Source organism: Chrysemys picta, chromosome 2 (genome assembly GCF_011386835.1).
Source record: "Chrysemys picta bellii isolate R12L10 chromosome 2, ASM1138683v2, whole genome shotgun sequence".
Classification (NCBI taxonomy): domain Eukaryota; kingdom Metazoa; phylum Chordata; order Testudines; family Emydidae; genus Chrysemys; species Chrysemys picta.
In genome coordinates this window covers 114,890,772-114,917,264 of record NC_088792.1, presented here as the reverse complement: position 1 = coordinate 114,917,264, position 26,493 = coordinate 114,890,772, and the positions used below count along the sequence as shown (strand labels likewise).

The 26,493-nt window shown below is 42.2% G+C and overlaps 1 protein-coding gene across 7 annotated transcripts in view; it reads left to right on the top strand.

Moving 5' to 3' along the window:
* The window catches only part of MOCOS (molybdenum cofactor sulfurase), a 375,701-nt gene that overhangs the window by 55,014 nt on the left and 294,194 nt on the right, over positions 1 to 26,493 (top strand). Inside the window, exons 1-2 of one of the 7 annotated variants that reach the window (XM_065584018.1) lie at positions 23,510 to 24,431; positions 24,709 to 24,815. The exons of 3 other annotated variants lie outside the window; for them this stretch is intronic. The gene's annotated coding sequence lies outside the window, so the exon portion shown is untranslated. Of the gene's footprint in view, positions 1 to 23,509; positions 24,456 to 24,708; positions 24,816 to 26,493 lie in introns of those variants that run through there. 3 more of the 7 variants (XM_065584016.1, XM_065584020.1, XM_065584015.1) reach the window with 3 other exon arrangements.

Below are 26,493 nucleotides of genomic sequence, written 5' to 3'. Positions count from 1 at the left end.
AAATCCATAAAGCCATACCACTGTGATGTTTGAAAGTGTTCTAATTCTGAATCAACAAAATCTGCAATTTATCCTTTTCCTCTTTGATCTCATAATGGAGATTTACAAAAGTATAAGTCTGACAAGACTGTTCTGAAGAGATTGCAGTCCATGACCCAAATCCTGCTTTCTTTACTTTCTGAAAATGTAGCCTTTGCTTATACCTGCCACAGCGTCTGTCCAATGGGATGCAGGATTATAATCTATTAAATTAGGCCAACATGAAATAAATTAGACTAATTAAGTGAGTAATGATTATTCACAGGCGTAAGGGTTCCATATCAGGCCCATAGATTGCAATGCCCATAACATTGTCCAGTCCCTGTAGTAAGAAGCAGAGTTTTACAGAGATTATGGGCTTCCATGGGGACTAATTTCCACAACAATTGCTAATTCACCTCTAGTTTTCCTAGCACTGATTTTGTGAGGGACATTCAGTTCCGCTACACATTTGTGTGTGAAGCAGTCTCTCTAACATGTTCAGCTCAGATCTGTAGCTGCTGACTTATAAAGAATCATTTCACAATTAAACAGTTAGGGCTAGATTGTGATTCCCTTAGGCCTTGGCTACACTTACCTGCTAGTTCGACGGCTGGAAATCGAACTTCTGGGTTCGACTTATCGCGTCTAGTCTGGACGCGATAAGTCGAACCCGGAAGTGCTCGCCGTCGACTGCGGTACTCCAGCTCGGCGAGAGGAGTACCGCGGAGTCGACGGGGGAGCCTGCCTGCCGAGTGTGGACCAAGGTAAGTTCGAACTAATTCGAACTAAGGTACTTCGAACTTCAGCTACGTTATTCACGTAGCTGAAGTTGCGTACCTTAGTTCGAATTAGGGGGGTAGTGTAGACCAAGCCTTACATACACTGTAGTAGTACCTTATGTGGCAAGAAGTCTCATTGACTTCAGTGGGATTACTCAAACTGTAAGGTACTGTTCAACATAGGTGAGGGTAACAGGCTAACCCTTAATAACTGCTTTAAGACCATTTTTGAAATAGCCAGTGCATTATCTAGAGTCATGGCTTCATAATCATATTGTATGTGGGGGGGAAGAGTGATGGTATCTTAAAGTTCTGCTAATATTTGGGGGGAGTGGGCAGATTGCTTCAAATTTCCATATGTTTGTTATATATTCTACCATACTTTTAATTTCCACTGATTAATAGAGGATTATATAATCCACTCTTTCATGTTCCTTTTTAACTGATCTCCTCTCATGCAAGCATACCTGAAGATGTACTTTACTATAGTTTCTAGAAATATTGTAGTGCCCAATTATTATTATTTTATTTTATTATTATAGGGTAAGAAAGAATGACTTTCAAATTAATGCTTGTATGGATTTCTCTAAAAGAAACTAGCATTTTCAGCTAGATTTATTTTGGACCTTGATTTGGAAGAGTATAATGATTTTGTGTGTGCGCAAAGAACAGCAGGAAAGAAGTTTAGAAGCATCTTAGTAAAAACAGCCCGTGCCCTTCTGCCCCCACACAGACATGTACTGTACTACACCTAATAGGCTTTGTCAGCCAGACAGACTGTTAGAAAGTTTGTCGTTATTTCTCAATAAAAGTTTGAAAAGCACAATCATCAAAACAGCCTATTCATAAAGGTTCAGGAAAAAAGAGTCCAATAAAAGAACCCTCCGTAAATCAGCTATCAAAAAAGCAATAAAAATATAGTTTAAAAAATCTGTACTTTCATGACATTGCTTGTTTTTGATTAGTTGCAATGTGACAAGATGAGGAGGCAGGCAGCTCTATTCTGCATCACAGCCACCATCTTTGATTTCCTCAGTAGAGGAAAAAAATCCAGCTGGCAGATTTAGATGTTTGAAAATGCTAGTTTGCTTTTAAATCTGCTGTTTGAGCAGAAACTATGCTTAGAGAATGGCTTTTAGAAAAGTTCGCAATATTCTGACATAACCAGAATGGGGCAGCCATTTTAGATTTTTTTTTCTCTCTGACAGAGGATCCAAGCAAGTATGTTAAAACAGAAATTAAACGTTTACGTTTTACGTTAACGGGATGTATGTTTTGCTCCAATAACATACAAATTGTTCCATAATACAGAACTATATGACTTGATCGCTCCTCAAACTTTGTCAGCTACAGGACATTCTTGGAGTATAGACTTGCATTCTATTAACATTAGAGCTTAAATATTGGAAGCTGTAGAATATTTTTGAATTTACAAAATTTCAACAAATTTTTCACAAAAATTGCTTGCTGTTTTTCAACCAGGTCTATTAAATAAAACAGAGTAAAAATAATAATGATTCATTCTTTATAACAGCATCAACATTTGTCTTGGATACCTTTTCCCTGCTTGAAGATGATTATCTATTGATAAATCTCTTAAATATTAAGTATACTCTATATACTAAGTGACAATATTGCAAACAGACACCTAGCTAATGATGCTACTATGTTTATCTCATGACAGTCTTAAATAAATGCTAAAAGTACCTTAGTGTACTTAACTGATGTCTTGTGCACTGGAAGCATGCTCCTTTCTGTTGTTCATCCATGATATGGAAATACCATCACTACAGTTTCTTTCATGAAGGCTAAAGAGTATGACTGTAATTCACACCTCTGGTGCTGTATAAATAATACCCGAGTTTGCAAGTTCAACAGTTGTTACATTGTTTTTAGTTAGTTGTTTTGTTTCTCATACAGGCATTTTAAAATATTTGCTTTCTGAATATTTTAAAACAGTTGCTCTTTTAGATCTTGAACTTGCAATCTCAGACGTTGCATCACTGTTCTCTCGCCATTAAATCAGACAACTGCATGAGAGGATGTTATTCTTTTTCTATATCTATGTAATGTATTAAAATATAGGGTCAAATCATCAGCTAATGTAAGTTGACATATCACCATTGAATTCAATTGAACTAGGATAGTTTATGCCATCAAGGGCCTGGCTGTAAATTAAAAAAACAAACACAAGAATCTAAATATGAAAAAAAATCAAGAAATTCCCCAGCAAAGGTTTCAACACCAAACTTGGATCTCATCCAAGACAATAAATAGTACAGAATGGAGTGGGATCCAGAGAATGAATCTGCTCTGATTGAAGTCAATGGGATTTTTGCCATTGAGATAAAGGGGAACAAGTTTGGGTCCAGATCTAGACCAATATACTTTTCATGACGGCTGCTCTCAGCTGAAAAGAACTCAGTAACTTTTTTTATAGGTCTACAGAAACTACAGGAGAAGAATAATCTCTCTTGCCTGGGAATACTAATTGAAAATGTGAAAGAGGAGTAAAATTAATGTAAATGGTTAAATTTAGTTATTACTGATGAAAATGGTTGTGCCTCTGTAGCAATATATACAGTTAAGAATTATTGGGTTTTGCCAAGAAAATAGCCTTACATATTTTTTGGATAATTTCTCTATAGTGTATTTCAATAAACCATTTAGCAACATGCAGAGCTTTAGTTTGCTACCCTGTACGGACAGCATACATTATTTATCAAATAAAAGATGGTGAGTTTCAAAGCCAGATTTATTTTTAAAAATAGTTATTGTGGGTTCTGGAATATGATACACAAGATCAGAAATCTTTCTGTACCATAGTTCTCCAGTGCTAAGCAATCTGTGTCAGAAAACAGCAATGTTGGAATGGTTACATACATGGAAATTGCTTGACCTTTCATACACAGTAAGAAACAGCAGATACAGTATCTTCTTAGTATTGATTTGTCCTTTCTAAAGGTCACTAACTGGAGACTGTATGGATGAGTGAAATCTAAGCATCACATTCTGCCCTTCCTAATGGTGCACACCTGCGTGGAAACCTTGTTTAAAAATCAGGGTGACTCAATTCTTTTACAATACTGGGTTTATAAAATCTTTCTTTTGCAAGTGCTGCTTCCTTCGGTCCACCTGGCCATACTGAAGTAACAGCACTTCTATTATTCAGTAAGGAGAAATGCTACATGTTTAAAGAGCTAAGGGTTCCATACTACTCAGTGAGTTAGGAGAGTGGAAACACCTGAAGTTCCCTGAAATTCTTCCATCTGGAGGGGTTTTCTTCCTTACCCCAGCCCTGCAGAACCAGCCACTTGCAAGCTTTGCACATTTAAAGTGGTGCATATTCAACTCAACATTAATGTCAAAAGTCAAGCCAATAGAAGCTGTATTCAGTATGATGTTTGTCAGTAAGGTACATTTTGATGTCCTTAGCAATACAGGATAATTAAGAGAAAAAGAACAATTTTGGGGGTGAGGGACTCATTTTTGTGCAGAGTTTAAATAATATCAGTCTTTCACAGGCATGCACAGAAGTGATCTCAAGTGTACATGGAGATGTCTTATGCACTGTTGTCATAGCTGTGTTGGTCCCAGGATAGTAGAGGGACAAGGTGGATGAGGTAATATCTTTCATTGGACCAACTTCTGTTGCTGAGAGAGACAAGCTTTCGAGCTTACACAGAGCTCTTCTTCAGGTCTGGGAAATGTAGCATGCACATAGGAGAGTGGAAAAAGCCGTTGTGCCCATATAGACTGACCCCGTGACCACTGGCCTGAATTCATGTTCCATAACACGTTGAGTGACAACAAAATGGTGATGTAAACCATTCTGTTCAACAAAGCCACACTTTCAATTTTCCCTCCACAACAAGCAGCCTTTCACCTATTCGCTGAAACATATTTTTTCTAAATACTAAAGAGGAATTCCCACGGGAGTTAGGCGCCTAAATACTTTTGAGGATTTGGGCCTCAGTTTTGCAAACACTTGTCTCTGTGATTCATTCCTTTGGGGACTGCTCATCATTGCGAATACTGAACTGGCTAGTAAAAGTTTGCAGGCAGGCCAACAGGTACCATTCTACAGGAATAAATTGGCAGACCAACCCATTATGCTTGGAATTACATTCACTTGCAACGTCAGAGCTAGTGAAACACCTCTTTATTCCACTTTGTTAGCTTAGCTCCTGGACTTTCATCTCTGTGGTGATAAATTCATTAACTGCTTACTTGATAAGTAGGAGCTTTAGGAAGTAATGTGTTAATGTTCTCTTTTATTCATCTGCTAGCAAGCTTTATGGCATCTGCACTCCCTATAAAGAGAATGTGATAAACAACATCTAAACATTCATAATGTTTCTGTCTTGGCATGCTAAGAAATCCCAGTTACATAATCTGAAATGCTAAATGTTATTTAAAAAAATAAGCAGTGAAATATGTAAAATATTATAAAATCTGGAGTCTGCACCTGATAACATTTTGCAACACACACAGGGTCAATTTTTTTATGGATTTATTCAGACAAATCTCCAATTGATTATAACCAGAGATTTACTTACATAAGGTGTACAGGATTGCGCTCTCTCTATATATTTATATGTGTGTGTGTGTGTGTGTATTTTTATATATATGTGCCCATGAATCTGAATGTAAGGACCCACCAGGAAGTAATTGTGACCACCATTATACTTCCTCTGAGGCTTATATGTGAGAAGTCTGGGTGACGCATGTAATTCAGTATTGGGGAAAAATCTTAATTTGGAATTTTGAGTCTGATTCCCTCTGTGATGGATTTGGAGGTACCTTGATAATTTATGAATGCTGTATGTTGACCTGGGTAGTGGGAGGTTTACTGTATGAATATAATGGTTTTGTTTAATATGTGCTGTTGGGGGACAATGAGCATGAAGGAACAGAATGCTTCAAGATGCCTCCACAAATACTTATGAGACCATGATTAGCTTTGATTTTACCTCTTGCTCCAGCCAAACTAAAAACTGGTTTTGACCAAAAAGGCCAAGGCCAGGGAATGCAGAAGAGGAGAACATTGATAGTTTAAAGAGGGAGTCTCTTTCAAGAGTGGGGCAGTTGTTTAGGGGAAATCTAGTGAGATGCAGGGTTCCTGCTGGGGAGTATCTGAAGAAGTTAGGCCTGCCTAAATTACCACTCAGGATGGTAATCCTTTAGGGAAAATAGACTTGAGTAGGCTGTTGTGTTAAAATCTTTTTTTCTCTAAAAGCTTTGTTCTTACTGCACAATAAACAATAACTTAAGAAGGTGGTTTGGGGTCACTGTATACACCACTGGTCACAGATGGCCACAGGGAAGAATCGTGGGTGCTCAAACCCAGGCAGCCCTGTTTGGTAAGCATGGTTGATACATAAGGTACTGCAGCCCGGGGTCAGGTTCAGGAGTGGGAGTATTGTGGGATTGATAAAAGTATGAGGTCTGACACCTAAAGGGGCGTGCTCTAAGAGACCAGAAAGGGGACAGAGGTGCAGTTATAACACATTCTGCCTTTTCTGGAATCCAGACTGCAACAATCAAGCCAGATTGACACCCCCTTTGATGAAGGAACAGCCTCTGTGGCAGTGAAGTCAAGCTTTACCTGGACGGATCCCTAAATTGTTCCCTAAAACAAAGTAAATGTTATTTAACTCAGGTTCTGAATGAGAAAGATGGCCCTGTGACCTTCAGTTTTTCTGCTGCATTTGGAAGAAAAGTCACAAATTTGCTGCCATAATATTGCTGGGCCAAAATAGCAACAGAGTTTAAAAACTATACAGACCAGGGAAGACTGAGAGAGAATTAATTGAGAAACACAGAAGTTACAATTCAGGTGATTAAAATTATGCAACAGAGAAAAACAAATACATTTTGTGGCCTCAGAAGAATGGATGAGTGTTGGTGACGGATAAAGGTAAGACAAAAATTGGCAGTGGTAAACTAATTGGGGATGAGGTGAGAAACGGAGAGCCCAGTGATGTGCAGGGATCATTGGCTGCCAATTTTCAGCTAAGCCAGATCAGAAGAATCATGCCAGTCTAGGTAATGCTGTTGAAGATACAGTAACAAAAGGGGTGCTATTGACTGCATAAAAAACAGGTTTGATTGAACATCTAACTTGATTGACGTGCTCTGGATTCCAGAAAAGGCAGCATGTGTTATAAAAGCAAAGGGGAATGACACAGGGACATCTCAGATAGCTGAAGGAAAGCAGAGGCACAGTATAGGTTAGAACTTTGGTTCAAAGATCAGATAAGTTTGTACAGTCCAGAATGGATTGTAGCACGTGTTTTATTGAATTGGTTATATGCTTTTGGCGAGAGGGCCTGGGGCAGAATCCTTAGAACTTGCTGGAAGCCAAAGCATTTGCTTTTCTTTGCAGAATGCTTTTGTTTTAGAGTTTCATACCAGAATGATGTTGAACTGATGATCCGTAAACTGGCTGAGATTGATTTGAGCGCCAAACTGAGCAAAAAGAGAGAACATGCACAGACAGATGTTACTCCTACATCTTCTTGAAAGGAAAAATCATTTGATTGATCTGATTCTCTGTCATACAGAGCAACTAGTTCTTTAGAGTAAAATGCATTGGCTTTCATGTGTGGCTTGAAAATGCACAGCAAATGTGTCAGTAAAAACTTCATGGAACTTTGCAGATTGTTGCCAGTCATATAGAATTTTCTTTTGACTTAAGAAAAACTGCTCCTTTTCATTATGCCCAATCAATCTGGAAGAAATTCTGACTTTTATCCCTCTACACAGTTCAGTGATTCAAGTTTCTGATCTGCTTTAAAGATACTGTTTCTTGTGTTATGAGTGCTGCAAGTAATGAGAAGGAAGAATTCCTTCAAGAAGCAATCTGAGCCATGATAGGATGTAGGAGCATGAAAGATGTGTAAAGAGTTGGGCAACATCTGTGCACATAACTGCTTCCTTTTTTGTGAGGGTTAATAACCAGCTAAGAATTAATGTTTTGGTGTCTAATTTTCTAATGTATCTAGATTTTATTTGTTTGTTTGGTATTTTTCAGAGCAGGAGGAAAATGCATTGGTCTTATGTGAGATTCTCCAGCTGAGTAACATGTTTCTAATATTTAGAATTTGTTTGATGCTTTTTAAAAGGTAAACAAACCCATTTCAGAGACTAAGACATGCACATCATGAAATCTTTATGAAGACTCCTGCTTGGAATCCGTTCAGTGTTCACATCCAACAGTGTCTAGCTTAACACTGACATTTTTCAGCCATCCTGCTATTATCTCTCTCTATTTAATTTCCTTTGCCTTTTTAAAGTGATTTAGCTTTCTCTGATGTTCATTCATTTTGAAGTTTATAAAGTCATCTCTGTGGATTTACATTGAAATTTTGCCTGAATGCACATAAATCAGTGCCCATAATGTGGTAGGAAAGATTCTAGACCCTTAAGCCACCAAACGTCCACTGAGAAACACCCATATTCTAGTTGCTTAAAAAACCTGGCACTATAAATGTGCACTCTATTTGCTTATGGGTTTTGGACTATATTAAGATTTCTAACAGCATTGTTTAGCAATGCACAACAGTGACAGAACCAAAGATGCTCAAAAACGCTAAACTCAAGATCTGGAATGCAATGCCAAGGCTTTGCATGCTGGACCCAGACCCATTAATGTGGCAGATATTTGTGCTGACCTATCTTTGTCCTCTTTGAATCAAAGTGTCTGGCTATTGCTAGTGAAACACTGCTTTGTAGAACACTCCTAACAAGCAGTACTCATACTCTGTAAATTGTACTGAATGGATGAGTATGCCTCTCCTCCTGAACAGTGAGTAGCATCTCAACCTTCCACCAATCTGCCGACCCCTCCTAGTACCACTGAGAAGTGACCCAGTCCCCTTCCGCTCTCTGACCCTTGTACAATACCTCATCCTCCAAAGAGCCTTCAGCTGCCCTTTTCCAGCTGCTGATTCATCTCTCCCACCTTTCAAATGCTCATCTCCCTCTACACTGTATTAAAACTCCAATTCAACCTGCTCTCCACTTTCATCCCTTCTGACTTAACCAATACTGAATTAAATCTGCCTCTTAGATAGAGCTGGTCAAATTCTAACAACTAGTTTTGTGGGAAATTTCTAAATGTTATGGGGGGATTCGTTTTGGTTGAAATTTCACACCACATTTTCTTTGGTTTGTCAATGAAAAACTGAAACCCTAATCTGAAATGTTTTTATTATTATTTATTATTATTGTACTTTTTGAAAAAATGGTTTAGTAAACATTGTGGGTTTTCAACATTTGAACATTTTTACTGAAATATTTTTGGTTTAAAAATGGAAAATTTGATTGAAAATGATGATTTCTGTAAAATTGTTTCTGATGAGAAGCCATTTTCCATCAACATTCCTTGTCACGTTTTTTGTTGTAAAAATCTACTGTCAGTTGCCAGAATTTTTCTCAATGCAAGCCCTGACTCAACTCACCTCCAAGTGTCAGATGTAGTTCCTCAGTATGTCTCATGGAGCATGCCTAGGACTCAATAGCTGGCTACTTTTTTTTGCAATTGTACCAAAACATTTAATGCAAAAAAACGGATGCAATGAAGACCCTATGTATATAGTGTAATTTATGTGCTGTATTATATTTAAGTAAAGTAATTAGAAAAAAGTATTCTATCCTTCAAAGTGATATGATGTCTTTTAGCCTTTACTTGGTGCTTTCCATGTTCAAACCATTGTACAGATATTGAATAATCATTGAAGCATGCCAGTGAGCTCAAAGTATTATCATCCCCACTATTCCGATGGGGAAACTGAGGTACCGTGTGGTTAAGTGGCTTGTCTAAGGCCATAAAGTAAATCAGTGATAGAGTAGAACTCAAGACTTCCTGACTCCCAATGCTGGGCTATTCCTCCCAGACATATTGTATACTACATGTAGGGGTACTACAGATGTGAGGGATCTCTGAAAGAGCTTGTCAGAAGTACTGAGACCATTTTTTTCTGAGTCTATCTTTAAAGGTTAGGTAAAGTAATTACTGAATAGCCTCAGCATTTATTTTTTAGCATAAGCCTTCAGCCCCAGCCATTGGAAAGCTTTTGTCTTGAGATGAGGGTATTCCTGCTTAAAGAAGTGTGACTCTTAGTACACAAAGTATCTGCTCGCTTCTTTTGTTGGGATAGGTCTGTGAGTTCCCCTACTCCCTCAGGGTAGAAGCCAGGAGGAGGATTCTGTCCCCTGGACTCACAGGGATCAGTGAGTATCAGCACAAAGACCACTGATTCCAAACTGCCTCCCTGACCGTTCATGTGATCCATAGCCTGTGGAGAGCACTGCCACATAATGGGGATTCCACAACCCGGGGTGTGGGGAGCAGCACACTTTGATGCCCCGGGTGTGCAGGAGGGAGGCAAAAATCTGGCTGAGACCTGTGAGCCCTTCACCCATGCCAATTCTGAAAGTGGTGTCCAGTAACTCCTCCCTGCTGTCAAAGGGCTGATTCAAACATTTCTCTTTTAAAATCACAGTGTGCAACATTTTCAGCTCATAATCAAATTTATATTTTCATTTTAACCCAGTTGCCCTTGAGGGCTACAACTCAGTGCTTTTGGCAGGCCACAGGTTAGAAGCCAATAGACTACGAAATAATCATTTTTTAAATTAAGCCATATTTAGCAACAACCTAGACGCATAGACTTTAAGGCCAGAAAGGACCATCACGATCATCTATTTTGACCTCCTGTACATTGCAGGCCACAGAACCTCACCCACCCACTCCTTTAGTAGACCCCTAACCTCTGGCTGAGTTACAGAAGACCTCAAATTGTGATTTAAAGACTTCAAGTTACAGAGACTCCTCCATTTACACTAGTTTAAACCTGCAAGTGACCCATGCCCCATGCTTTAGAGGAAGGTGAAAAACCCACCAGTGTCTCTACCAATCTGACCTGCGGAAAGATTCCTTCATGACCACAACTATGTGTGGGCACGACCCACCAGCCAGACACCCGGGAAAGAATTCTCTGTAGTAACTCAGAGCCCTCCCCATCTAGTGTTCCATCACCAGCCATTGGAGATATTTGCTACTAGCAGTCACAGATCAGCTACATGCTATTGTAGCAGTCTCATCATACCATCCCCTCCATAAACTTATCAAGCTCAGTCTTGAAGCCAGTTAGTTTTTTGCCCCCATTGCTCCCTTTGGAAGGATGTTCCAGAATTTCACTTCTCTGATGGTTAGAAACCTTCCTCTAATTTCAAGCCTAAACTTGTTGATGGGCAGCTTATATCCATTTGTTCTTGTGTCCATACTGGTGCTTAACTTAAATAACTCCTCTCCCTCTGAGGGTATTTGTCCCTCTGACTCTTACAGAGAACAAACATATCTTCCCTCAGCCTTTGTTTGGTTAAGCTAAACAAGCCAAGCTCTTTGAGACTCTTCTCATAAGGTAGGTTTTCCATTCCTCTGATCATCCTAGTAAGCCTTTCTCTGCACCTTTCCAGTTTGAATTCATCTTTCTTAAACATGGAAGACCAGAATTGCACACAGTATTCCAGATGAGGTCTCACCAGTGGCTTCACAAATAACAAAAGTTTTTTGGGTGGAGTTACACCAGGAATGAATTTAATCTTTCGACTGTTTAGATTATACACAATAGAGTCTTTTTAACTCACATGGAAAACCCATTGTCACTTAGCGAATTAGCAAGTAAATGAACAAACAGGTTAAAGACAGAGAGCAAGAATACTGCATTACAAAATTTATATTATTTATTTGACAATTGTCGTTCTCTTTTACTTTGCAGTAATATGTTACAGGACAGGCATTTTTATACAACATCAGTGAATGAGTCCTAGTGGCTCTTATAAAAATAAGACCTACTAAAATGAGACTTCATTTTGACACTGCATCTGCTAAGATAGAGAGAGAGAGAGCAATTTGCATGTGTGGTTTATAAGGTATGTGCATTAGCAAAGTCCTAGTGAACAAGGTTGTACCTGCTGTAGCTTTTAGTGATGGAGGGAGACAGGGCCAGTGTTACCATTAAGGCGAACTAGGCAGTTGCCTAGGGCGCCAAGATTTGGGGGCGCCAAAAAGCGGTGCCTCCAATTTTTTTTTACAGCGTTCCTCCCCGAGCGCGCAGTCGCAGCTCCACTTCTTCTGCCTCCCAGGCTTGCAGCGCCAATCAGCTGTTTGGCGCCGCAAGCCTTGGAGGAGAATTAGAGGGGGGGCGGCATGCTTGGGGAGGAGGTGGAGCAGAGGTGAACTGGGGTGGGGAGGTGCTGCACGGCTCCCCAGGCTGGGGGGGGTGGGGAGCTGCCACGGGGGTGCCTCAAGGCGGGGGGGGGAGCTGCCACAGGGTTCCCCAACCCAGCTCACCTCTGCTACGCCCCCTTCCCGAGCACGCCGTCGCTGCTCCACTTCTCCCAATCAGCTGTTTGGCGCCGCAAGACTGGAAGGAGAATTAGAGCGGGGGTGGCGTGCTCAGGGAGGAGGCGGAGCAGAGGTGAGCTGGGGTGGGGAGCTGCTGCACGGCTCCCCATGGAGGGGGTGCTGCTGCGGGGGGGGAGGGGGTGCCGCTGGGCGGGAGGGGGCAGGGAGCTGCTGCAGGGCTGGGGCAGGGGCGCAAGGTGGAAGTTTCGCCTAGGGCACGAAACTTCCTTGCACTGGCCCTGGAAGGAGATTATGCAACCCATCCTGATATATCTACTCTCTGCTCACTGTTAGTAACCTGTTATCTGCTTGCCTAAGTCTTTCTGGCAGGCTGTAGGTAGGTAGATCCTGCCTGATCCCTCACACTATGCACTTGAGTTGTGTATTAATGAGCCACATCTGTCATGCCGTATTGCTTGAATGTATATCCTTTCTGTAGGCTACATTATATTTTTATACCTCCTTTACTTTTAGGAATTGAAGATCATCCTAAGGAATGAAAATTATTTCTTATTGCTACCAGGGCCAGCTGCAGCGTTTTTGCCGCCCCAAGCGGCAGAAAAAAACAACAAAAACCCACGATCGGCGGCACTTCGGTGGCAGCTCTACCGCTGCCGCTACATTCTTCAGCGGCAATTAAGCGGCAGGTCCTTCCCTCCAAGAGGGACTGAGGGACTCGCCGCCGAATTGCAGCCGAAGACCCAGACGTGCCACACCTTTACGTTGGCTGCCCTAAGCACCTGCTTGTAGCGCTGGTGCCTGAAGCCGGCCCTGATTGCTACCTCCTCCTCTTACCATAACATGCTTTTGATTTGGGCACACTCATATAAGCTGAGGCTGCAGTTTTGTTAAATCAACCAAGCCTTCTGAAGGGCAATGAGTAGAAGGGAAAAAAAGGCAAACACTGGTTGCCCCAGTCAGGGTTAAAACCTAAACATCCCCAATCAGGACCAGGAAGCCAAGCCTTCCTGTACCACCCATTTATTCCCCCAACCTGACCCAAAAGGGGTGTGGTCAATGCCCTTGCTTCTTACTACTCCCACATGGCTGACAAACCTGGCCAAGGGAGAGAGGAAGCACTTCTGATCCTTCTAGGTTTCCTAAGGATGTCCATTCCCCTGCCTGGTCCAGCCAAAGCCCCACTACAATGAGCAGTGATGGGTGCATAGTTTCCTGTAAATCCTCTGTGCACGGATTTAATCCCCAGTGTGGGGTAATTTTAGCATGCCCAAAGCCTATAGAGAACCTTCTAGGGGACCAAGGTCATGCATATTGTGGGAGGGTGAGCCAGGAGAGGCCCGGTGTTGGCAGGATGGACTGGGAGGAACATGCATCTTTCCTCCCAGCAACCAGTGGGAAGTCCCTTGTTATCCTCAGATAATGAGGTTTTGACCTGTTGTTTCATCCATCTGAAGAAAAACTCTGCCGCTCTGACAGGGTTTGGGAACAGGTACACAATGGGGAATCTTGTGCAGTTTTCCTCCTCCTTGATCCCCTCCTGTGGGTTTTGAATATGGGTGGATATAATCTGTCTCATAATGACAGGTCAGCCACAAAAGGTTTGATTTGAAAAAGCAGAAAGTATTCAGATGCATCTCCAAACTTGTCTGAACACGTTCATATGTATAAACATCTCAATGGAAGGAAATTATTCCAGTATATAGTGCTGGGAATTTAGCATTTGTAATGAACTGCAAAAACGAGTTTGATGAAGTGTATTTTTAGTATACAATCAGAGATCAGCCATAGAGCAAAAATGTGATATTATAGGTAGTATTCTTAACAATGCAGTGCAAATGAAATTCTGCCAGCTTTAATTAAACAAGCTTACACTTCACTGAGATTTTGAAATTTAATTCTGTTAAGCTCAGGTCTCAGATCCTGTAAATTGAAAGATATTTTGATACGTTTCAAAGGCTGTTTATACTTACTACAACAGTCAGGATATTTCAGTATGTTAATTGCAGCCATTTTAGTTTCTTTAGGCACTTTACTGTTGAGTGAAAATGAAACACGTTAACCTTCCATTAAATGTAGCCCAAGAAGGTCACAGACGTAACTGCAATTAGTGTGAGGGTTCAAGGTGTTAGAATTTTAGTATAACTGTCTTGTGCATGTCTAGTGTAGCTGCACAGTGAGAAGTGTGAAGCAATACATTGCGGTGAAGCAATAGGGACAACGAGTGAGTAAGAGCTCCTGTGGATCTTGTAAAGTGGGAAGGGTTTGAATGAAGATTCTTGCTCACTTTGTAAAATGCATTGGAAGGAATCCTACCGTGGTAATCTTTAGACGTGACATCCTGGCCCCATTGAAGTCAATGGGGAGTTTTGCCAATGATTTCAATGAGGCCAGAATGTATGCTAGAAGCTCCATAGCTCAGATACCATTTTAATGGGCATGGTGTGTGGCATTAGTTGTGAATGTTTAGAGCCACTATTCATAGTGGCCACTAGAAGAAGGTGAGCGTCTTTGTAAACAGAAAAGGAAAACAGTCTGGCATTCATCCCAATCACAGTCTCCTGGGTCTATGTCATCTCCACAGGACAGCTAGGGAAGGCACTTTGTGGAGCTCCAAAACTTTGTAGGAGAGTGACTCCTTGCTGCAATCATAAGGTGTGAGGGCAGAGACATTCTAGTAGTGTCTAGCCCAATAGCTCTAGATTATGAAATTACCTACTAGTGCCAATGCTAACTGCTTCTTTCCTTGCATTGCAAGTAAGAAACTGCTGCTGATTTGAAAAAAAAAAGTATGTGGTGCAAGAATTCTGATGAAATTATTAAAATATATTCCTTAGAGAGAAGAGAATGGATTGCATCATTAGGGCAATGAAATTTGTGGGAATAGAAAAGGATAAACATGTTATTACTAAATGCTACACAAATGTATTTAAGGTGTTAAAAATGATAACACTTATTTTAAAAGCACTATGCAATTATGTAAGTGAAGACAGTAGCATAATACATATGTGCAAGAAACAGAGTTAATATTTCCTGACTTGAGTGCTTAACTTCATAGCATTAATGACCTGAAGAAGAGCTCTGTGTAGCTCAAAAGCTTGTCTTCTGCACCAACAGAAGTTGGCCCAGTAAATGATATTACCTTATCCACCTTGTCTCTCTAATATCCTGGGACCAACACAGCTCCAATGCTGCAAATAGCATTAATTTTCTCAGTGTTGGTTTTTGTATGCAATTATATATAGCTTCCATGTTTATTTACGTCAGCTACTGAAGTAAATTAGCTATGTAGCTACAAGCCATTGCTAGGGTAACATTCAAAAACGATGTATGAGTCAACAGTGTAACACTGTTGCAAAAAAAGCAAACATCTTCCTGGGATGTATTAGCAGGAGTCAAGTATCAGGGGGTAGCTGTGTTAGTCTGTATCCGCAAAAACAACAGGGAGTCTGGTGGCACCTTAAAGACTAACAGATTTAGTCTTCAGAAGTGAGTTTTTTTACCCACGAAAGCTTATGCCCAAATAAATCTATTAGTTTTTAAGGTGCCACCGGACTCCTTGTTGTTTTTATTAGCAGGAGTGTTGTACGCAAGACACAAGAAGTAATTCTTCTGCTCTACTCCACACTGATTAGGCCTCAACTGGAGTATTGTGTCCAGTTTTGGGCGCCACATTTCAGGAAAGATATAGACAAATTGGAGAAAGTCCAGGGAAGAGCAACAAAAATGATTAAAGGTCAAGAAAACATGACCTATGAGGGAAGACTGAAAAAATTGGGTTTGTGTAGTCTGGAGAAGAGAAGACCAAGAGGGGACATGATAACAGTTTTAAAGTACATAAAAGGTTGGTACAAGGAAAGGACAAGAAGCAATGGGCTTATATTGCAGCAAGGGCGGTTTAGTTTGCACATTAGGAAAAACTTCCTAACTGTCAGGGTGGTTAAGCACTGGACTAAATTGCCTAGGGACTTGTGGAATCTCTGTTATTGGAGATTTTTAAGAGCAGGTTAGACAAACACCTGTCAGAGATGGTCTAGATAGTACTTAGTCCTGCCTTGAGGCATGGGACTGGACTAGATGACCTCTTAAAGTCCCTTCCAGTCCTACAAAACTATGATTCCATGATCTATGAGATGGCAAATTTTTGAAAGGGTAAGTAATACACTATGGCTATGAATGCATTGGAGTCACTTCAGACAAATATTTTCATAATCTGAAGTATTTTGTTGGTCTCCATCATGAGTATTAAAAATACAAAAAACAAAAGGAAATTTTTTCAAAAGCACGTACGGGCTAGATCTGCAAAGGGAACTTTGACTCAGCATTACAATGCTTCATGTTTAGATGCCCTGTCACCCAGTGGAATCCTCGGATCCAAATAAGGATTCCAGGCTCCCTACACAATGCATGAGGAGAATCAGGCACCTAAGAATGGGAGTCCCAAAAGCCAGAATGCTGAGTGGAGAGCCACCTAAATTAGTTAATAGGAAACGCTGAGGAGAGGGGGCTAAGCCCTGTCCCTCAAAGGGAGTTAGATGCCTAATTCTGGGCCAAAGGTAGACATCTCCCTCCACTTGGAATTCAAATGTGAACTCCCTCCAGGAGTTTGGTATGTATGCCAGGTCATCCCTTTCTCACAAAAAAATTGAACCATGCTTCAGCAGGAGACATGAAGACTGCCAACTCCAAATAAGTTATAGCCTGGTGGTTAGGGAACTCACCTGGGAGATGGGGGACCTGGGTTTAAGTCCCTGCTCTGAATCAGGCAGAGGCGGGATTTGAAGCTGGGTCGTCCATATCCTGGGTGAGTGCTCTAACCATTGTGCATTAGACAAAAGAGGGCACCACCTCCTCCTTCATTTTTGGGTGGGTCTCAAATTGGTAAGCAGCCTTGAGCACGCCCAGCAATTGGACCCACAGGCAAGAGAGGTGGGGGAATGCCTAGTCTGAGGATCTCACCAAGGCTTAGATGGTTTCAGGATTTAGGCAGCTTTGTGCCTGGCCCACCAGTAGAAATGCAGGTGCCTCAGGGATTTTACCAGTGGAAATTTGGATCAAAATTGTGGATTTGGTGCCTAAGATGGCAGTTAGGTCCCTATATTCATTTGTGATGCTAGCCCTAAGTGGCTTATCATTTAAGTCCCATTGAAACTATGACTTTCAATGGGCTTAAGTTCCAGAGTCGCTTAGTGTGAAAATGTTATCTAACATTACTTTTGAAGAAGACAGAATTATATTGTGTAATTAATACTATAATGGTCCATGAGGAACCTCCTAGTAGTTCACTTTAAATGAGACTGATTGCTTGGCAATGTTTAATAACATCTGATTATATACAATCTGTAAAATAAAGGCTTTAAAATAGGCATGTTCAAAAGTAATTTCTTTCAAGTACACATGGTTGGTTAGAAAAAGAATATGGGTGGACCTGATAACTTAGAGTATAATTACTGAGGGGAAAAGCATATAGCATATCATTTTAAAATTTGTGAACAGTAGCTCTGTGGGAAGGTTCAAAGTATAAATATTGCTGTACTTTTCTTATAACCATATTGAAAGACATTCCTTTGGGGAGAAATTCTCCATGGTATACAGATTGGAGTCTTTTTCCAAATGTGTTAACCATAAAATATACTTTGAGGAAAGCAAGTGTTAGCATAGCACTGCACCAATAGGTCCTGATTCAGCAAAGCATTTAAGCACATACTTACGTTTAAGTACATGCAATGTGCTTAAGTGCTCTACTGACTAGCAATGGAATGTCTTATGTGTTTGTTAAGCATGTGCATAAGTGACTTGTGTAACTAGGTCCATAGATTTTAACTTGGTGCCCTACCTGCAAAATATTTATTGAATCACCACAACAAGAATTCTCCCCTTGCATCTTTTCCTTTTAGATTTTTTTATAAGTTTGTGCAGGACTGTTCTTTAAACTTGTCATTGTTCTATCTTTTTATAGTATATAGCGGGGAAGGAGCAATCCTTATTAATTAGGGTGAGATTTTTCCTCTCAAACTGCTGAACATCTGTGTAATTCCACTGAAGTTATGTCTAATTTACACCATGAAAGTGAAAGCAGAAACAAGACTGAGGCTCCAACCCTGCAGTTCACTGCATGGTCGCACGTTGCAGGAAGGGGTCCTTATTTTGGGCCATATACTTCTCGCCTGACTCACACAATATTCTCATCAGTGGGCGTGCAATCTGATTTGGCTGTGTCACTGGCTCTAACACAGACATATAGGACTAAGAAAGGCATGGCTTTGTACAGGAGAAGCAAAGCCACTAGAAAACTGTAAAAAAAAAAAAAAAAAGAAAAGAAAAGAAGATGAGGAACTTTAAGGCAACCTGTGAGAGTGTTGTTATCACATTAAGACATAATGGGGTTTGTTTTATTGGGCAATGAATGCACATTCCTTTGATGCATTGAGAGTCAAATGCCACTGGTTGGTGGCCTTCAGGAACCTAGGACATCTATAGACCAATAAGCACAACCTCTGTTATGTCTCCATGGTATGAACATATTTACTTATTTTATTTGTTATTATATAATAACTAGCTGCTTCATAAAAAAATTAAAAACATAAATTACTAAACTACCAGCAATGGGCAGAAAAAACCAGGGCTGTTGATAAAACAACCATTTCTGTTTCCAGAAAAAACATAGATAGCCTAGTTGCCTGGAATCAAACAAAGTGAAGGGAAAAGCACCTTGCGAAATGAAACGCGAAACAAAATGAAAGTCTTGTGTCCTCCTTGAAGGCCACCATACTCAGTTTGTTGTAAGCCAACAAATAGGAGCTCTATATATGGACAAGTGAATTGTAATTACATTAAAATATATTTTTCTGTATTTTTGATAGATCTTTCCATTGTGAAAAATAACTTCTTTGAAAAGTGACAATGTAAAAATAGCATCATTTCTCTCCGCCAGTCTGCTCCTTGTGTATGTCCATAGGTTAACTGCTGACTTTAGTAGTAATGCAAATAAGCTTTTATTGCTTTTGACTCCTGTTAGCCCTGAAGAATTGACACAGCTACAGGAGAGAGAGAAGGGTAGAACTTGCACAAGGAAAACAGAATCTAATTTTCCCCCTCTGTTACAGCTGTGCAATCCCAAGGATTTGGCTTGCAGAACCTTGATTACAGCTGGTGATGTAAAAGAAAGAAAGAAACCCCGTCTTGAGTTTGTGGTGCTGGCCAGCTGAAAAGAAAATCTCTTCACTTGTGACCTAAGCAAATTGATATGGAAGTCACTGAGAGATGAGAGGGAGGAGATTGTGTGCTGGACCTCTAATAGCACAGAACTCGCAGTGCGGGGGAAGAGGTGGAGGCTAAAGTGGCATAAAGGGTATAAACTTTTATACCCTCTGATCCCGAGCTGCTCTAGGAACTGGAGAGACCCAACTGTAATTCAGACAGCTCTTGGGTGGGGCTGTCTGTTACAGCGGCCTCTCCATAGCACTGTGGGCCTTGCCCCTATCACGCCTCTCCCATCCCCCCTGCACTGCACCCGAGCCAGGGTTTGCAAAGGGTCCTTGACAGGCATGGTTATAGCTATATTCACAGTACCTGCATTGGGGAAATTTCTCCCGGTTGAAATCAGAGCTTTTAGGGCCCCTTATCCTGGTCTTACCCAGTGCGAAAGGGCTAGAGTGGTGGTGAGGATCTCCAATTTGACAGGGGAGACTCATACTTGAGTAGTAGAATAAGAGAAACATGGCTATTTGTCACTTTGTTTTCCACAGCTTTAAGATGTTTCCCAAAATACATGTTTTGTGTCTTTAAAATGTGATTTTTCTTCTCTCCCCGTCACAGACTAGCTTGCTTTTGCCTGCTGCAGTCTCTGTGCCACCTGTTCAGCAGGGTCTCGCTGACAGCTCAGCTGCTTTTGAGATTTATTTTCTATTTTTTTTTAAAAAGCTACATTGAGAGCTCACTCTGCTCTTGATATGCCCATAGTGAAACAAATCTTGAAATCAGCCCTTGCTGCTTCTGAAGAGCTGCTGGAAAAGCATCAGATGCCAGCCTCTGGGGAGGATTGTTAAGATGTCTGTCTCTATAGCACTCAAAAGGGATGTTGTACACTGCAATATGGCGCTCTTTCAGCGTAAAGTCAATCAATTGTAAGTATCCTGCACAAAGTCAGGTGAAATACCGGACATGTATTTCTGCCTCTTAAAGCTTCCGTCCTGCAATTATAGTCATGCAGGTGTATCTGGTGTCCATGCAAAGTCCCTTTGACTCTTTGGGTGAATAGCAGAGGGCAGAGGCCCACCTACATGGATCCAGCTGTAGCACTGAAGCTGCAATCTGGAGCTTCTGCTCCTGAAAGCTGAACTGACCTGGGAACAGAAGCATTTTGTTTTAGTCAGTGTTACCAACTTCTTTAATTTTATCCCGAGTCTTGCAATAACTGGTGCTTTCCTTACAACCCCATCTTCTGGATAGAAGTTATTAGAGGAGAATCTCTGCTATCATTTATTATAAAGTAAGTTTCTAGCTCTTGGGGTTGCAGAGAAAAGCTTGAAAATATGATCCAAGTGCACTCTGAAGGCCCAGGAAGCATAGAAAAAGAATCTGAATGTTCTTGGTTTAAAAAAAAATCATGATTTTTAAGCCAATCTCATGATTTTTGATTATTTGGGATTGGCAAATTGAGTGCTTTGAGATTACTGTGACAATTCTAACTTTGGTAGCAGTTTCCTTGTTTAAATTGCTGATTAGTTAATAGAATCATACAATATCAGGGTTGGGAGGGACCTCAGGAGGTCATCTAGTCCAACCCCCTGCTCAAAGCAGGACCAGTCCCCAACTAAATCATCCCAGCCCAGCCTTTGTCAAGCCTGACATTAAAAACCTCTAAGGAAGGAGATTCCACCACCTCCCTAGGTAACTCATTCCAATGCATCACCACCCTCCTAATGAAAAAGTTTTTCCTAATATCCAACCTAAACCTCCCCCACTGCAACTTGAGACCATTACTCCTTGTTCTGTCATCTGGTACCACTGAGAACAGTCTAGATCCATCCTCTTTGGAACCTCCTTTCAGGTAGTTGAAAGCAGCTATTAAATTCCCCCTCATTCTTCTCTTCTGCAGACTAAACAATCCCAGTTCCCTCAGCCCCTCCTCATAAGTTATGTGCTCCAGGCTCCTAATCATTTTTGTTGCCCTCCGCTGGACTCTTTCCAATTTTCCCACATCCTTCATGTAATGTGGGGCCGAAAACTGGACACAGAACTCCAGATGAGGCCTCACCAATGTCAAATAGAGAATGATCACATCCCTCGATCTACTGGCAATGCCCCTACTTATACAGCCCAAAATGCCACTAGCCTTCTTGGCAACAAGGGCACACTGTCGACTCATATCCAGCTTCTCATCCACTGTAACACCTAGTTCCTTTTCTGCAGAACTGCTGCCTAGCCATTCTGTCCCTAGTCTGTAGAAGTGCATGGGATTCTTCCGTCCTAAGTGCAGGACTCTGTACTTGTCCTTGTTGAACCTCATCAGATTTCTTTTGGCCCAATCCTCCAATTTGTCTAGGTCCCTCTGTATCCCATCCCTTCCCTCCAGCGTATCTACCACTCCTCCCAGTTTAGTGTCATCTGCAAACTTGCTGAGGGTGCAGTCTATTGAACAAAACTGGCCCCAGGACCGACCCTTGGGGCACTCTGCTTGATACCAGCTGCCAAGTAGACATTGTTCCTGAAGACCAGCAAAAAAAGCATTGAGTACATTAGCTTTTTCCACATCCTCTGTCACTAGGTTACCTCCCTCATTCAGTAAGGGGCCCACACTTTCTTTGACTTTCTTCTTGTTGCTTCTTGTTCACTGCTCTGAGTGAAACATCTCCTTTCTATCTGTTTCACCAGTAATGTATTCCTGGTGCCTTTTCTTCGTACGTGTGTTTGTTAAGGAGAGCTGAATCAAGTGCCCATTTTCTGTTAGCGTGAAAAGGAACCTGCACCAGCAGAGTAGTGATGCTGGAAGGGGCAGGGTTGGATGATGAAAGAGGAGAAGATGCACATCATCTAGGATCCTACAACAGGGCTTTCTTTTGAGCCTCTGCCTGGCTGTGGTCCTGAGCAGCCCTTCCCTGACCTTGTGGGCATCCTCATAACTAAGTTCCTAAAGAAATTTTTTGGAAGCTGTCTGAGGTAGCTTCTGTCAGCTACCGGGTTACCCCAAATCCTTCCCTCCAATAACATGTGTCTGGCAGAGCTGCTACCTTTTCTTCTAGGTGGCAGCCAATCTCAATCTCCTTGTGTTGTCACTTTGGACATTCCAGCCAATCTCTTCTCTGCTTAATGAAGAACTCTGCACTAAGGGCCATGTTTGGGTGTGACAGAGTGCTGAGAACCAGCAGCTGAACCAGCATTTTGGTCACTGGAAGTCCAATTAGTTTCCCTGGAGAAGGGTTTGATTGAGGGAAGTTGGGGCTAATTACTCAGATGGATCTGAGGTGAGGCGAGCTAAGGAGCTAGTTAACCCTTAACTGGAGGAATAGAAAGGCAGACAGGAAGGAAAGACAAGCGGGGGGACAGGGAAATGAAAGAGTATGTGGGAAAGGCTAGCAGGGCCAGGGTAAAGAGAGATCTTTGCATAGAGAGCTCTCTTCCTCTGACAAAAGGGGATGATGTTGGTATATCACTGTAAATGGAGCAGATGCATGGGACTATAAAAAGTGGTGGTTGACATAATGTAAATAAAGTACACATTGGTGTTTACAAACCAGAGGTGTTTAGAGCCATTTGTATTGTTAGAAGGCTTTCCCTTCCCCCCTTCCCCTGGTTCTTGTCACTCAGACAGAAAGCAGAAGACCAGAAGTCCGAAGTGCAGGCAATGTGATGCTTATTGGGGTTAGTTCCAAGCAAGCATATCCATAGCTCTACATGCCGGCAGAGTCTGTTTCCCCGTGTTCCGTTCCCAGCTCTGACACCGCAGAGCCTTTACCCCGGAAGTGGGCAAACTACGGCCCCCGGGCCACATCCAGCCTGTGGGACCGTCCTGCCCAGCCCCTGAGCTCCCGGCCAGGGAGCCTAGTCCCCGGCCCCTCCCCTGCTGTCCCTCTCCCCCGCAGCCACGCCGCTGCACAGGCAGCGCTCTGGGCATCAGAGATGCATGCGCCTGCCGAGCAGAGGGGCAGCGTGTCTAGCTCCAGCTGAGTAGCGCAGCAGCCAGACATGTTGCTTTGAGCAGCCTGGTAAGTGGACTGGGGTCTGGGCCGGGGGGTTGGATAAGGGGCGGGGGATCCCAGGGGACAGGGAGCAGGGGGGTTGGATGGGGCGGAGGTTCTGGAGAGGGCGGTCAGGGGATGGGGAACAGGGGGGTTGGATAGGCATGGGGTGCCGGGGGGCCTGTCGGGGTGTGTGGATGGGGTTGGGGCAGTCAGGGGACTGGGAGCAGGGGGTTGGATAGGGGGTGGAGTCCCAAGGGGGAGGTTAGGAGCAGGGGTCCTGGGAGGGGGCGGTCAGGGGACAAGAAGCAGGGGGGGGTTGGATGGGTCAGGGGCGGATAGGGGGTGTGAGCCAGGCTGTTTGAGGAGGCACAGCCTTCCCTACCCAGCCCTTCATACAGTTTTGCAACCCCACTGTGGCCCTCAGGCCAAAAAGCGTGCCCACAGCTGCTTTACCCCATGTCCCCCTTCCCAGCTCTGATGCTGCAGAGCCTTGCCTGTGTCCCGATTCCCCCTTCCCTATTCCCATCTCCTTAGCAGGCCCAAATATACCTGCCCCATCTGGTTGTGGGAAATTCAATACTCAGTGTCTTTGTTCATTGTTCTTCACACATATTAGTATAAGATATAAGAGTATCAAAAATCAAACCCCAAATTCTATCTCAGGCTGACAAGCAAGCTTATATACGAACATGTATGAGAAGACAGAAGCAGAGGGCTGCACCCTGTCACAGGTTCCTACTCAGGTTTGGGTAGATCCTGGCTCATCATTACACTGGAAAACTAACATAGCCAGTGTGATACAGGAGGGTTAGGGAGCAGTGGGAAGTGGTAGAAGGGAAGTATATAAACCTTAGGCTAATTAAGGTGTGGTTCCCTGTAGACTAAGGAGGGTTGCTACAGGTTAATTGGAGCACCTGTAATCAATTAAGACCCTGTTAGAAACCTAATAAAACCCCCTGCTTCAGGCAGTCAGGTGGAAGGAGAGAGGACTGGAGTCTGGAGGTTTGCTGTTAGACTTGGAGGAACAGAAAACTGGAGTAAGGGAGACCCTTCCCCAGTATTTAAGGACTGAAGGTACTCCACCCAAGGGAGAAGAGGGTAAGAACCTGCAGGGGTTGAGAGGGGTTGGGACTCAGAGTGAGGAGCAAACCCAGATCTCTCCCCTGCTTTCCTCCTTTACCACCTTCCTGGGCCACTAATGGGGCCCTTGGTGCCCCAAGAGCAGGAGTAAGGGATGGTATTTTAGCCCCCTCCCCCCACACCAAGAAAAGTGCAGGACCCACCATACTATATTGCCCATCTTGTCACACCAGGCACTCAAGAATGTTGGTAATCATCTTTTAATGTTTAGATAAAAAGTACAACTTAGAAGATGTGGATCTTGTATCCCCTGTTAGTGGGAGCACCATAAACCATGGCACTGAAATTGACAGCAAGAGACATAACTAAGTTATACTGGTAAGCTCTTCCCTGTGTGACTATGTTAAAAAGCTATGTGAATGACTTGTGTTTCAGTTTGCTGGCTGTTCCAAAAAATGGGAGAAAAAATGCATTGTGGGTTCAGGGTATTGAGGCGAGTAGACTGCACAGGCCCCCTAAAACACCTTGCTGCTCAGGGAAATGTTGATCCTCTCTGAATCACAAGGCCCCCTTAATTTCCCCCATGGCAGTACAAGTCATCACCCGAGCTGGCCAGTGGCCTAATCCCACAATGTGGCTGAAGTCCTATATCAGTGAGCACTGAGCTCAGTGTAAAACATGGGAAGAATTATCTGGGAATGCTCTTCTTTACTTTGGTAGCTGCAAAGTCCTGGTAAGCTATTTGGAAGACTTGTCCCTCCACAGTTGTTATAGTGTCTGGAGCATCGGTCTTCTTTTCTAGCCAAGTTGTTAGAATTGTTTCACTGCCAGACACATGAAGATGTGGCAGGGCAGTGTATTGCCAGTAAAGGAAGTATCCAAGCAACGGGACATGGTTGATGTTGCAAAGTGTTTTTAATATTGGATGCTTCAGTTGAGATGGAGTCTGGGTTTTTATCCATTAAGAATCAATAAAACGTGCCTGCTTTTCATCACTAGTTTTGAATTTAATTATTTACCAGCAAGTCAAATTGATTACACAATACAAGTGTCGTACAGCTTCAAAGATTGAATTGTAGCAAACGACTGGTTGTATCATCTAGAAATTGATAGATTTAAAGTACAAAGTACCAGTGTTCTTAATTGGAAAATTCCACATTTTTGTACTGCAGTCTACATGTTTGATATGCATGAAACTGGGAAATATATTCTGTCACAAAAATGCAAATGGCTGCTAATTTGTTTTGACCTTCCATCTTGCGTGTTCAATTATCAAAGGATACATGTTTGTTTATGCACCCGCTGTAGTTTGGGCATGCTGCAGGGGGAAATGCAGGCTGTTCTAGTTCAGCTCCCTTGATTAAATCTATGTAGATGTTATGCAATGAATGACAGGAGGGGGAAGGATAGCTCAGTGATTTGAGCATTGGCCAGGGTTGTGAGTTCAATCCTTGAGGGGGCCATTTAGGGAACTGGGGTAAAAAAATCTGTCTGGGGATTGGTCCTGCTTTGAGCAGATGGTTGAACTAGATGATCTCCTGAGGTCTCTTCCAACCCTGATATTCTATGAATTGTCTTCCAACCTAGTCAGGAATGTGCTGCCAATATTTTAACAAGGGGTTTCTATGATTTTTATTCTGTACCTCTTATAAACTCCATAAAACAAGTAGTGGGTGGAAGAGGTGTTAGAAATCATATTAACATATATTCCCATTTAAATGAAAATGTTCTCTCGCTATCATAGCCAAGAAAGGAGGCAGCAGTGCATGGCAAACAAACTTGTATTCTGTGCATTACCTAGAAATATTTCCTTTTCTTTCATACACAGGTGTTAGACTTGTATAATTTGAAATGGGAGGAAGGGAAGCAGAAAATGGGGACAAGGAACTTTTAGCCTTGCAGAGGAGTCTGAGAGTATCTGATTTCATTTTTTAAATACCTGAAACTCAGTGCCATGTGGTGCATTCCAAAGTTAAACAATTGCTCTTCAGAAGCATTTCTATGACCCTCAGGGAAAAGTCACCCCTTTTCAGGATGATTTTGCATATTCCAGAAA